Below are 11,560 nucleotides of genomic sequence, written 5' to 3'. Positions count from 1 at the left end.
CAGAAGCAAAGCAGATCATTGTGTGTATTTTAAATTAATTGGTGACCGTGTTATTTATCTGGTCTTGTATGTGGATGATATGTTGCTGGTTGGAAATGACAAAGAAATTATCCAGGATTTGAAGACCCAAGTGTCCTCCAAATTCGACATGAAATATCTTGGTGCTGCAAACTATATTTTGGGCATGGAAATTAAAAGAGATCGATCAAAGAGGAAGCTTTGGTTAAACCAGAGGAAGTATGTCGAGACAATACTGCAGAGGTTTAATATGCAGGATAGTAAACCGGTGAAGGTTCCTATTCCTGTAGCTGTGAGGTTATCTGCTGAACAGTGTCCCAAGACACAAGAAGAGGAAGAGGACATGTCTCGTGTTCCATATGCAAGTGCAGTGGGTAGCCTGATGTATGCAATGGTCAGTACTAGACCAGACATTGCACATGCAGTGGGAGTATTGAGCAGGTTTATGTCAAAACCTCGGAAGGAGCACTAGACAACAGTGAAGTGGGTTTTTAGGTATTTGTGTGGCACTAGTGATTATGGTTTGTGCTACCAAGGAAGACCAGGATTGGACAGAGTGTTGGATATTCATGGCTTTGTTGATGCAGACTGGGTTGGAGATCTGGATCAAAGAAGATCTACAAGTGGGTATGTGTTTAACCTATTTGGAGGTGCAGTCAGTTGGATGAGTAAGAAACAATCTGTAGTGGCACTATCAACTAGAGAGGCAGAATACATGGCAGCCACTCATGAAAGCAAGGAAGTAGTTTGGTTGCAGATATTGTGTTCAAGTATGGGGTTAGTACAGGGAGCTATAAGAATAGCCTATGACAACCAAAGTGCAATTTTATTGGCAAAGAACCCTTCTTATCATTCAAAGACAAAGCACATTGATGTTCAGTATCACTTTGTGAGGGATATGATAGAAGACAGAAAGGTGTTGCTGGTAAAGGTGGACACTTTGAAGAATACTGCAGATGCATTGACAAAATCTGTGAGCTCTGAGAAGTTCTCTTGGTGTAGAGAAGCAATGGGAATCTCAGGGCTGAAAAAAAATGACTAAGCTCTCCTGTGACCCCCTGTGGAAAGAAAACAACAAGTGGGAGATTGTTGGGTTGTGTTATATTATTTCCACGTAGTTAATAGGGGGTTTGAAGGGCACCCGTAACCCCACTTTATGGGGTCTGGGGCAGCGCCCTAGAAAATTTTGGTTTTGGACCATATGTTAGGTTGGGTGGACCCACCTATGGTTTTGTGCATGATTTTCGCACATGTTTTTTGGACGCGATGGTTTTCGGTCCATGGTATTGGACGCGATGGATTTCAGTCCATGGTATTGGATGCTTCGGCATGTATAAATATGTATTGTAACATTGAGAGCAACATAATGAAAAATCAAGCTGGTAGTCCCGGTTTTGGGATCCAGGGAAAAATCTTTGTGCATATGTGTTTTATGGGTTATGATCTCGCATTGTTTATTTTCTTTGTTTAAGAATACGTATGCAGGTAATTCCTATACATGGCTAAAACCTACAGGTTTGTGATTTATGGTCTGCCCTAATTTGATAATGAAGCCGCTAATGCTGATGCTATTGATCTAGGGTTTGCTACTGCTGATATGAATCAGATTTATTGTACTATTTCTCTCTGTTGAATTATTGAAGATAAAAGAAGATTTGATCAAAGGGTTTCCCCACACATTGTGGGGTTTGTCCCTGGCTAGCTGCCACATCTTGTGTCTCTTGTCTTGGCTTGTTTTCTGTCGATTGTTTAATGTTCTATGTGCACTTTACTTTATGTACATGTGATTTCTAATCTGTGGAATACAATAAGAAAAAGAAGTAAACTGTTATAAGCATAGAACATACCATATCTTAACAGTACTCCACCATCATGCGGTTGTCACATGCAAGGGCTATTCCAGTTCATCATACCACCGTTGTTCTGGTACTGCACTTTTGTCCAAGAATTCATCAGCTCCTGTTACCCTGTCATGGGTTGGTAGTTCCCTTGTTTCGATCGTCACGCGCAACAGTGATCTGATCATCATGTTGCAATTCAACATTGTCACCTCGTGCAACCAGTTTTTCTAGTGTTTTATTTCTTCATCTGAATCCAAAGTATAGGAACTGTCACGCTCCCATGAGATTCTCCCATCCATGGTAGGGTTTAACTGATCGTGGTCTTGCGATGTTATCTGGTAAATGCAATCCATCTCATATTCACTATCATCATCACGCACAAGTTTGGTGTAGCATGCACCTTAGGCCGGATCGAGTGGAACTACTACGCAAAGGGACTTTTTCTCGAATATCATCTTCTCTTGTTCAGGTTGATGACTCCATTAATATCAGTGGCCTCGTATTTCCCTAGAAACGTGGGATAAGGATTGTTGTCAATGACAATCTCTCTCACTTCAATGTTTGTCTGCGTGCTTGTGCATTAGATATCCAGCATTCCCATGTCTGCTTTGGTAATACATGGCGAGCCCCAGTGTTGCAGAAATACTGCTGCAACTCCTGGAACTCCCTTCTTTAATTTTATCAACCCGGTAGTTCATAACAAACTTGGAAGCGACGGTGCTATATGCACAAGTACTAGCTCTTGCCACAGCTGTCACTTGGTCAGCTGGCACAAGTCCGCTAGGGGCTCAAGCCAACTTCTATGAGCTCTGAGAAGAATATTTTTAATTGATGGATGGAAGCTAACTCGAAGGAAGCTAATCTACTTACAGAAAGAAACTGAAAAGCTGAAAGCAAACGCAAACCCTAGCAAACCCTCATTTTACCAGCTAGCTGTACTGATGCAAGAAAGAGGATGCAAGCTACTGGGAGAGATGCCATTGACTTCTAAGAATATGAAATGCATGTGTCTAAGATACTTTTATAGTCAAATCTAAAAGAACCATCTTTTTGTATTTTTGAATAAGTTGTCAGAATTATCATGCATGTTATTTAACTGTTTTTGACTGTGCAGAGGTGGATTGGCGAGACGAAATGCTTGGAGGAGGTTGGGAAGGTTCAGAGAGGGCCTAAGGGGTCCCTAACACCCTTCCAGAGTGTTTCACAGAGTTTGGCTATGAAGAAACCTCATTTGTGAGCTTCTACAGGAAGTCTGCAGGGGTTCTACGGGATGTCTGTGATTTTCTACAGGATGTCTGTAATTTTTCTATAAGATGTTCAGAAATGGGATTTTTGAGGATGGAAGAAGGAAAAAAAATGGAGTGGGTATGGATGTAGTATAATGGTTGGAGGTGGTCCAGGACTTGGTGGATGGAGTTGAGGAAAGATGTAGATTGTTGGATTTGTTCAAGGAAGGTTAAAGCAATGTTGCACAAAAAATAGGGTTATGTGAGAAAATGGAAAATGTAAGGCAAGAATCTAAGTGGAGGGATGGAGAAAATGGGTTTGGTAGAGTATGGGCAGATAGAGAAGTGGTGCAGGTGCTCTGCAATTTGTTTTTCGAACTGAACCAATGAAGACTTGTAAAATCAAAGACCTAGTTACATTGACCTAATCTGATCTAGCTGACAGTAAAGAGAATGAAAAGAAGTTTAAACTGTAATGAAACCATGTATACTAACTTATGCAACTAAGCAAGCAAAAATATGAACATGTAACCAACTTCTACAAATGAAAATCAAACACTAGTGATTGCATGGCAAAGCAAAGTCAGTGTTTTTGTGGGCAGCAATGTCACCTTTATCCCAGCTCCTGATCCCACTAAGGGAGACGTGAAATCACAGGTGTTTGATGGCCCTATTTTCAAGCTTTTCCATGTTAACAACCTATCAACTCAATCTAAACATCAAAAGCCTTTTTAATCATCAAAATCAATCTAACTAACAAAGCAAGATTTAAATCTAAATAGCAGATTTTATTATAAGAATGCAGCAAAAACACACAAAGATAAACAGAGGAGGTACTGGGCACTTGATATGGGCCCAACCCCAAGAGCTACAACCTCCTAAGAGAGATTTAGAGCTGGTGCAAAGCTGGATTCATCTTTATTGATCAAAAGAATAGTTACATTCCAAAAATTGTCCACAAGGAAAACTTGAAAATGTGCTGAAATGCAGAGCTAACCTACTGTCTAAAAAATGACTAAAAGAATGACTAAAAATCGAACTACAAACTAGCTAACTTCTGCCTACAAAGTGACTAACTGAAATGAGGCCCTAAGCCCTCTTATTTATATAAATTGAGGACCCCAACAACCCTCCTAAACTTTAGGAACTCGGCTTCCAAAACTTGTAGTTAACAACACTTTTACTAGCACTTGCTCGGCTGCCCTTGTGATAATTGATTTGGTGGCCCTTAAACTCTGAGCTGATGGTGGAGAATTTGAGTTAAGGGCCCGTAAATGAAGGGGACACCTTCCTGCAAATCCTCTCCCTTGTTCTTCCACGAATTTGGCTGCCAAGTGCTCATTAAAACCTTTGATTTTGTCTCAAAATTGACTAAAAATATGCACAAAGCACCCATTAGACTTGTTGGCATAATGACTAACCCATTTCACTCTATTAGCATAAATATAATAAAAAAAATGCAATAAACTAATGAGAATATTGGATTAATTCTAATTAGGAGGTTGAATGAGCCCATATAATTATCCATTTTTTGGGCTCATCATCACCCCCCTACTGAAAGTGTTCATCATCCTCTGAGCAACCAATCTATCTCCTCATCTTGTCATGCCAAGCTTCTGAAGTGATGTCATCTTCTCGGTCATAAAACCATGCTTTTCTCTCTGCCTCTTCCCACTGCCTGTGCTCCTTTTCCTAGAGAATTCTCAGCTTCCCATAGAACTGTCTCAACATCCTGTAGAGAGGCCTTTGTGTCCAACATTTTCATTCTTTCTCTCCAAGTGGATGTCTTTGGGCTTCCCCATTCATAGGTTATGGATTCGTTGGAGGGAGACCTCTCCTTTTGTGTAGCGGGGGTCTCCACAATCGTGATTGGTTCTTTTGACGGTGGCTGGGGTCTGCCAGTCTTTATCCTCGCGCTCCTTCTTGCCTTAAAAGACATGGAAGGCTCCCTCTTCCACTTCCCTTTCTACTTTGGAGATGTGCTTAGGGTGACTAGCATAACTTCTTCCTCCTTGGCTAAAACCTTAGGTGATTTTTCCTTCTGTTGCCCTTTTTCCAGACTTCCTGTAGAAAGTCCTGTGCTGATTGTTTTCTGGCTTCCTGTAGAAATGGTTTTCTGGCTTCCTGTAGAAACGGTTTTCACTGTTTTGTCCTACTTGGCTAGGGTTGCCTTCTCTTTTAATTTTGTTGTGGTTGCCTTGGGTGTGCCCTCACTTGCTTGGACTTTTTCAGTCCTCTCTGCCCTGATTTGCAATCGTTTCTCCCTTGGTGTTTGTGCCTTTATTCCACCCACAGTTTTGGCCTCAGCAGCTTGGCCTATCCCTTGTTCCTCTTCTTGTTCCTTCTGTGGTGGTCTGTCCTGGGTTTCCTTACCCTTAGCTTTCTCCTCTGCCTCAATATGCTCCCTTTCCTCACTGTTGGATGAAGTGAGTTCCTCGGCCAGAATCTAAATATCATCATCCTTGGACATATTGCAAAAATATCCCAGGAGAGAGGGACAGTATTGGTATGGAGGGAATCTTACACTAGAAGCTTGATAAGCCCATGATGGGCCAGCTGGTCCGGTGTCCCTTCCTTCAATTTTTTGCCACACTCAATTAATGATTGTAGGAGGAAATAGGGGATGCTTAACTTTTGTTTTGTGGGTAAATCCATCTTATGTCTGAGTTTAGTTAGCAATCGGAAGTGATAACCATATAAAATACTGAACCGCCCCTCCCAGGTAATGTATTTCATGATCTGAAAGCTGACTTTCCTCCAAAAAGGATGTAGGCTGGCTCTCTAGACCCCATTCTTATCTTCTGAAAATTGTTCCTCTAGTAGGAAGAATTCTTTCTTGCTCAGGTTAGCTTTACATTTACCCACAGAGGTTGGTCTCTACTGCTGCATGTCTTCCTTGCAAGGGAATTATTTATTTATTTATATATTTTTTAACTGATGAGGAGATTTCGGATGCAGAGGAAAAAAATGTGTAAACTCAATGAATCATGCAGGCCGACTTCCACCGTTCTCAATGCACAGGCAAACTTTTTACTCTCATTTTTTTAATTTAATTCCGTGTTCAATTCACCATTTTACACCAACAAATCATGCACAACAAAGTTTCCCCGATCCTACCTTGTTTGGAGCTTGAAATTCACCGAAAATCCGAGGTTTTATTTCTGCATGGTTGTTTTCTGTGTTTCCTATAGAAGACTTCCTGTAGAATGAAACTGCGCTTCCTGTAGAGCCCGATAGGCGGGATTTTTTTTAAAAACGGCAAAAATCTCGAGAAATCAGGCAGGAATCTTGCAGAGAACCACTAGTTAACTGATCTGGATGTGGTGGACGTGTGCTCCCGTTGTGACTGTAATTCAACTGAGGGTGGTGAGAATTTCAGCCAAGCATCATTTAATTTCGGCCTGATTCGTGGTGAGGGAGTGTGGTAGCCAAGTGTACGTGGCCATAAGCAGACTGCAATGCTATGATGAACTATATGTTCTCTTCTTGTTAATCAGTTACACTAGAGTTCAAACAGCCAACACTACCTGTCTTTTAATTTTACGTGAGTTGTCCATACACGCATGCTGCATGATTGCCGGCTGAGCGCTAGAGAATTAGACAAGGAACTGTCGGCCTAATCCCACCACTTCATTCATTTACGCACTTTCAAATCATATTGATGCAAATAGAGGAACTGGTTAGTCACTACCTGGATGTCGAGTGTGGTTGCTGTGAGGCACTGTGGCCTTTCATTTGCTGCATGCATTGGTTTTTGTGGTTGCATGTCCCCACGAAACAGGTTTTGAAATGGATGCACGGATATGGAGAAAATGCAAAGATGGCTGAAGGTGATGGAGGATGATTTCTTGGAGACCATGCACCGGAATTGGCTGAAATTTCTCAGGCATGTTTCCATCGTCCCTATACAACTCCCCCTATAACAGTTTTGCAAATGGATGCACGGTTTTCAAGCTAGGGACAAAACAAATTATGTTCTATGTATTTTTTCTTCAAAGCATTCTGCAAGTTTTTGCATGGTAAAAAAATGAGCTTGGGTTGTGATGTAGGCATGGAATTGATGGAAGAGAGGTTTGATGGTTGTAGGAGGACTTATGAACCCATGACGAAGCTATCATGTTCGCCAAACTGCCTTTTTGAAATCCATTTCTAGTTTCCCGTAGAAATCCTGTAATTTCTACAGGAACTTCCTGTAGAACACACAGTTTTGAGGAAAGAAGCACAATGAGATGGAAAAGATGATGGAGAAGGGTGAGGGATGGAAACATGGATTCTTGCAGGCCTCATGGACATATTCCTAGCCTTCTGGTCCTCTTCGGAGATCGATTTTGGCTTGTTTGTAGGCTCCCTGTAGAGGACACGGAACTTCCTGTAGAAAACACAGAACTTCCTGTAGAAGGCACAGAACTTCCTCTGTCTTTGTTTTGAGTAATCCTCCTAACCTGCAATGTCCTTGCTTCAACCTGCAATTATTCAATGGAAATTAGTTTTTTTTTTTTCTTTTCTTTTTTCTTCTTTTTTTTTTTCTCTTTTTTTTGAAAACAACTAGGGCGCCTCATGGAGGTTTTCACCCTAATTGCCTGCCCTAGGCACCTCCAAGGGAGGTTTTCACCCAAGGATGTTATTCTTTTCTCTTTTCTCTTTTTTCCCAACCCATTGACTGCCTCATGGAGGTCTTCAATCAATGAGCCAATCTGAGGCGCCTCCGAGGAGTTTTTCACCTTAGATTTTTATTTTCCTCTTATTTTCATTTTTTCCTTTTTTCTTTTTTTCCTACCCTACCCTACTTGAAAAAAAAAATCATTTTCAAGTATAAGAATACTTCCAATGGAGCCATGTGCACATCGAGATTAGAGACAAAATGATGTGGAGGCTTGAAATGCATGCTTTGACAGCTATCCGGATTTCAGAGACCAAATGATTTGACTTTGAAGGGATCAAACATAGCTGAGGAAGAGAGTACTGCTGCAACTTAGTGACTGTCTGGAACCATATCTCGATATAGCTCTGATATCCTTGGTCCTTTTGCTGATCTAGATCATTCTCCATATCTTCTTCTATCATGACCTTCACATATTCCTCTTTTTGATTATTTTTCTCTTGAATACATGGAGGATTTGATGGTAACCATGAGCAAGCTCTCTCGATCTCTGATTCTGATGTCTTCTCTTCATCAAGCGCAGCCCATGGTTCTTTGATCTCCTCTTTTGAATATTCTTTTGTTGGATGTGGTCCTTTAATGCTTTCAAGATAATCTCTTTTTTGCAATACTCTTCCTAAGCTATGGTGAAGATCATTGACCTCAAGAGGAGTCATTTGGACGTTTTGTGCCTCAGCTTTGAAATTGGGTTGATCTATTCCAATGTGCGGGTTTGGAAATGGTGGTACGAGTAGTTTAGTGGGGGTGTATATTTGAGATGGATGTGAACGGGTTTGTGGTTGGGCAGGTGGTGGACGCAAATGACCAGGAGGAGAGTTGTACTTGGGCCTCCACCCCTGATGAGATGCATTCCACTGAGGCTATGGCTGAGCATGAGAGTGAAATGAATGAGCAGTTGGTTGGGCATAATATGGAGATGGATCCAACAAGGAGGGGGTGTGGACCAAGAAGGATGAGCAGGGGGACCCCAAGAAGGCATGGAAGTGGCTAGATAGGGGTCGTAATAGTTCTGGGATGTACCTTGCATTCACTACTAGTAGGGTATGGGTCCATGTGGCCTCCTTCGGTTCATATAATAGAGTGATTCAGTGGCTCCTTTGGCTCTTTGGTATGCAGCTTTAAGTCCAGGCAAGGAAGGGCACTGATTCGTAGGATGGAATTCTTCACAGATGAAACACACTTCTAGAGAGTGCATTGGACATTCGTTCCTAGGATGCTTTCTAGTGCACCTGGGACAAAAGATGACCAAAGCCCCCTTAGCTCCCTCTTGCTTCCTTTGGATCTGTAAGGTATCGAGTTGCATGGCAAGAAACTGCGTCATATCACTCTTGAAATCTTCCATCTAATTTGAAAATTCGTTTTTGGACAAGGTACTGCTCCCAACATTTCTATTTATAGCCATTTGCTCCAGAGGAATGTTTTCTTCTTCTTCTTCCCCTGAGGTTCTTCAAATATGTCTTGCGGTCCACCTAAGGGTTCTTTAATCACAGCCATTGAAGAAGAGAGAAGGTTGGCTATGTGAAGCAGTGGGGGTGTTGTGCAATCATTTTTCTGAATTATCTCTACTCCTACAAGGCATGAAAGGAAATCTTTTTGGTTGATTTTTGCCTTTTTTCTGCTTGTACCTACAAAACTAAAATAGATTGAACTGCAACTAACTATCTTGCTGAAATGAAAATGCATAATTGAAATGAAAACATGAAATGACTAATATATTTTTCTCAAATGAAATTGCAGGAATGAAATGCTAATCTATGCTTGTAGAATTGAAATTTCGGAATTGAAATGCTAATATACGCTTGCAGAATTGAAATGCTAATCTATGCTTGCGGAATTGAAATGCTAATCTATTCTTGCAGAATTGAAATGCTAATCTATGCTTGCACAATTGAAATTACGGAATTGAAATGAAATAAACTACTTAGTAGAAGGTTGTAGTGGAAAATAGAAGAAAAGTAGCAATCACAAATACTCTGACGCTTCCCCGGCAACGGCGCCAAAAAGATTGGTGGGCCCTAGTATTGCAGCAATACTGCTACAACTCTTGGCACTCCCTTCTTTAATTTTATCAACCCAGTAGTTCGTAACAAACTTGGAAGCGACGATGTTGTATGCACAAGTACTAGCTCTTGCTGCAGCTGTCACTAGGTCAGTTGGCACAAGTCCGATAGGGGCTCAAGATAACTTCTATGAGCTCTGATAAGAATATTTTTAACTGATGGATGGAAGCTATCTCGAAGGAAGCTAATCTATTTGCAGAAAGAAACTGAAAAGATGAAAGCAAACGCAAACCCTAGCAAACACTAATTTTACTAGCTAGCTCCACTGATGCAAGAAAGAGGATGCAAGCTACGGGGAGAGATGCCATTGACTTCTAAGAAGATGAAATGCATGTGTCTAAGCTACTTTTATAGTCAAATTTGAAAGATCCATCTTTTTGTACTTTTGAATAAGTTGTCAAAATTATCATGCATGCGATTTAACTGTTTTTTATTGTGCAGAGGTGGATTGGCAAGAGGAAATGCTTGGAGGAGGTCGAGAAGGTTCAGAGAGGGCCTAAGGGGTCCCTAACACCCTTCTAGAGAGTTTCATAGAGTTTGTCTATCAAGAAACCTCATTCGTGAGCTTCTACAGGAAGTCTGCAAGGGTTCTACAGGATGTCTGTGCTTTTCTACAGGATGTCTATAATTTTTCTACAGGATGTTCAGAAATGGGATTTTGGAGGAAGGATGAAGGAAAAAAAGATGAAGGAGTGGGTATGGAGGTAGGATAATGGTTGGAGGTGGTCCAAGACTTGGTGGATGGAGTTGAGGAAAGATGTAGATGGCTGGATTTGTTCAAGGCTGAAGCAATGTTGCACAAAAACTAGGGTTATGTGAGCAAATGGAAAATGTAAGGCAAGAATCTGAGTGGAGGGATGGAGCAGATGGGTTTGATGGAGTATGGGCAGATAGAGAAGTGGTACAGGTGCTCTGCAAGTTGTTTTTCCAACTGAACCAACGAAGACTTGTAAAATTAAAGACCTAGTTACGTTGACCTAATCTGATCTAGCTGATAGTAAAGAGAATGAACAGAAGCTTAAACTGCAATGAAACCATGTATACTAACTTATGCAACTAAGAAACCAAAAATCTGAACATGTAACCAACTTCTACAAATGAAAATCAAACACTAGTGATTGCATGGCAAAGCAAAGTCAGTCTTTTGTGGGCAGCAAGGTCACCTTGATCCAAACTCATGATCCCACTGAGGGAGAGGTGAAATCATAGGTGTTTTATGGCCCTTTTTTGAAGCTTTTCCCTATTAACAACCTATCAACTCAATCTAAACATCAAAATCCTTTTTAATCATCAAAATCAATCTAAATAACAAAGAAATATTTAAATCTAAATAGCAGATTTTATTCTAAGAATGCAACAAAAACAGATAAAGATAAACAAAGGAGGTACTGGGCACTTGATATGGGCCCAACCCCAAGAGATACAGCCTCCTAAGAGAGATTTAGAGCTGGTGCAAATTTGGATTCATATTTATTGATCAAAAGAATAGTTACATTCCAAAAACTGTCCACAAGGAAAACTTGAAAATGTGTTGAAATGCAGAGCTAACCTACTGGCTAAAAAATGACTAAAAGAATGAATAAAAATCGAATTACAAACTAGCTAAATTCTACCTACAAAGTGACTAACTGAAATGAGGCCCTAAGCCCTCTTATTTATACAAATTGAGGACCCCAACAACCCTCCTAAACTTTAGGAACTCGGCTGCCAAAACTTGTAGTTAATAGCACTTTTACTAGCACTTGCTCGGCTGCC

This window comes from Pinus tabuliformis, chromosome 7, assembly GCF_031772625.1.
Source record: "Pinus tabuliformis cultivar Carrire ecotype Pingquan chromosome 7, CPIR1, whole genome shotgun sequence".
In the NCBI taxonomy this organism is placed as follows: Eukaryota; Viridiplantae; Streptophyta; class Pinopsida; order Pinales; family Pinaceae; genus Pinus; species Pinus tabuliformis.
Note: the sequence above shows the minus strand (reverse complement) of the source record.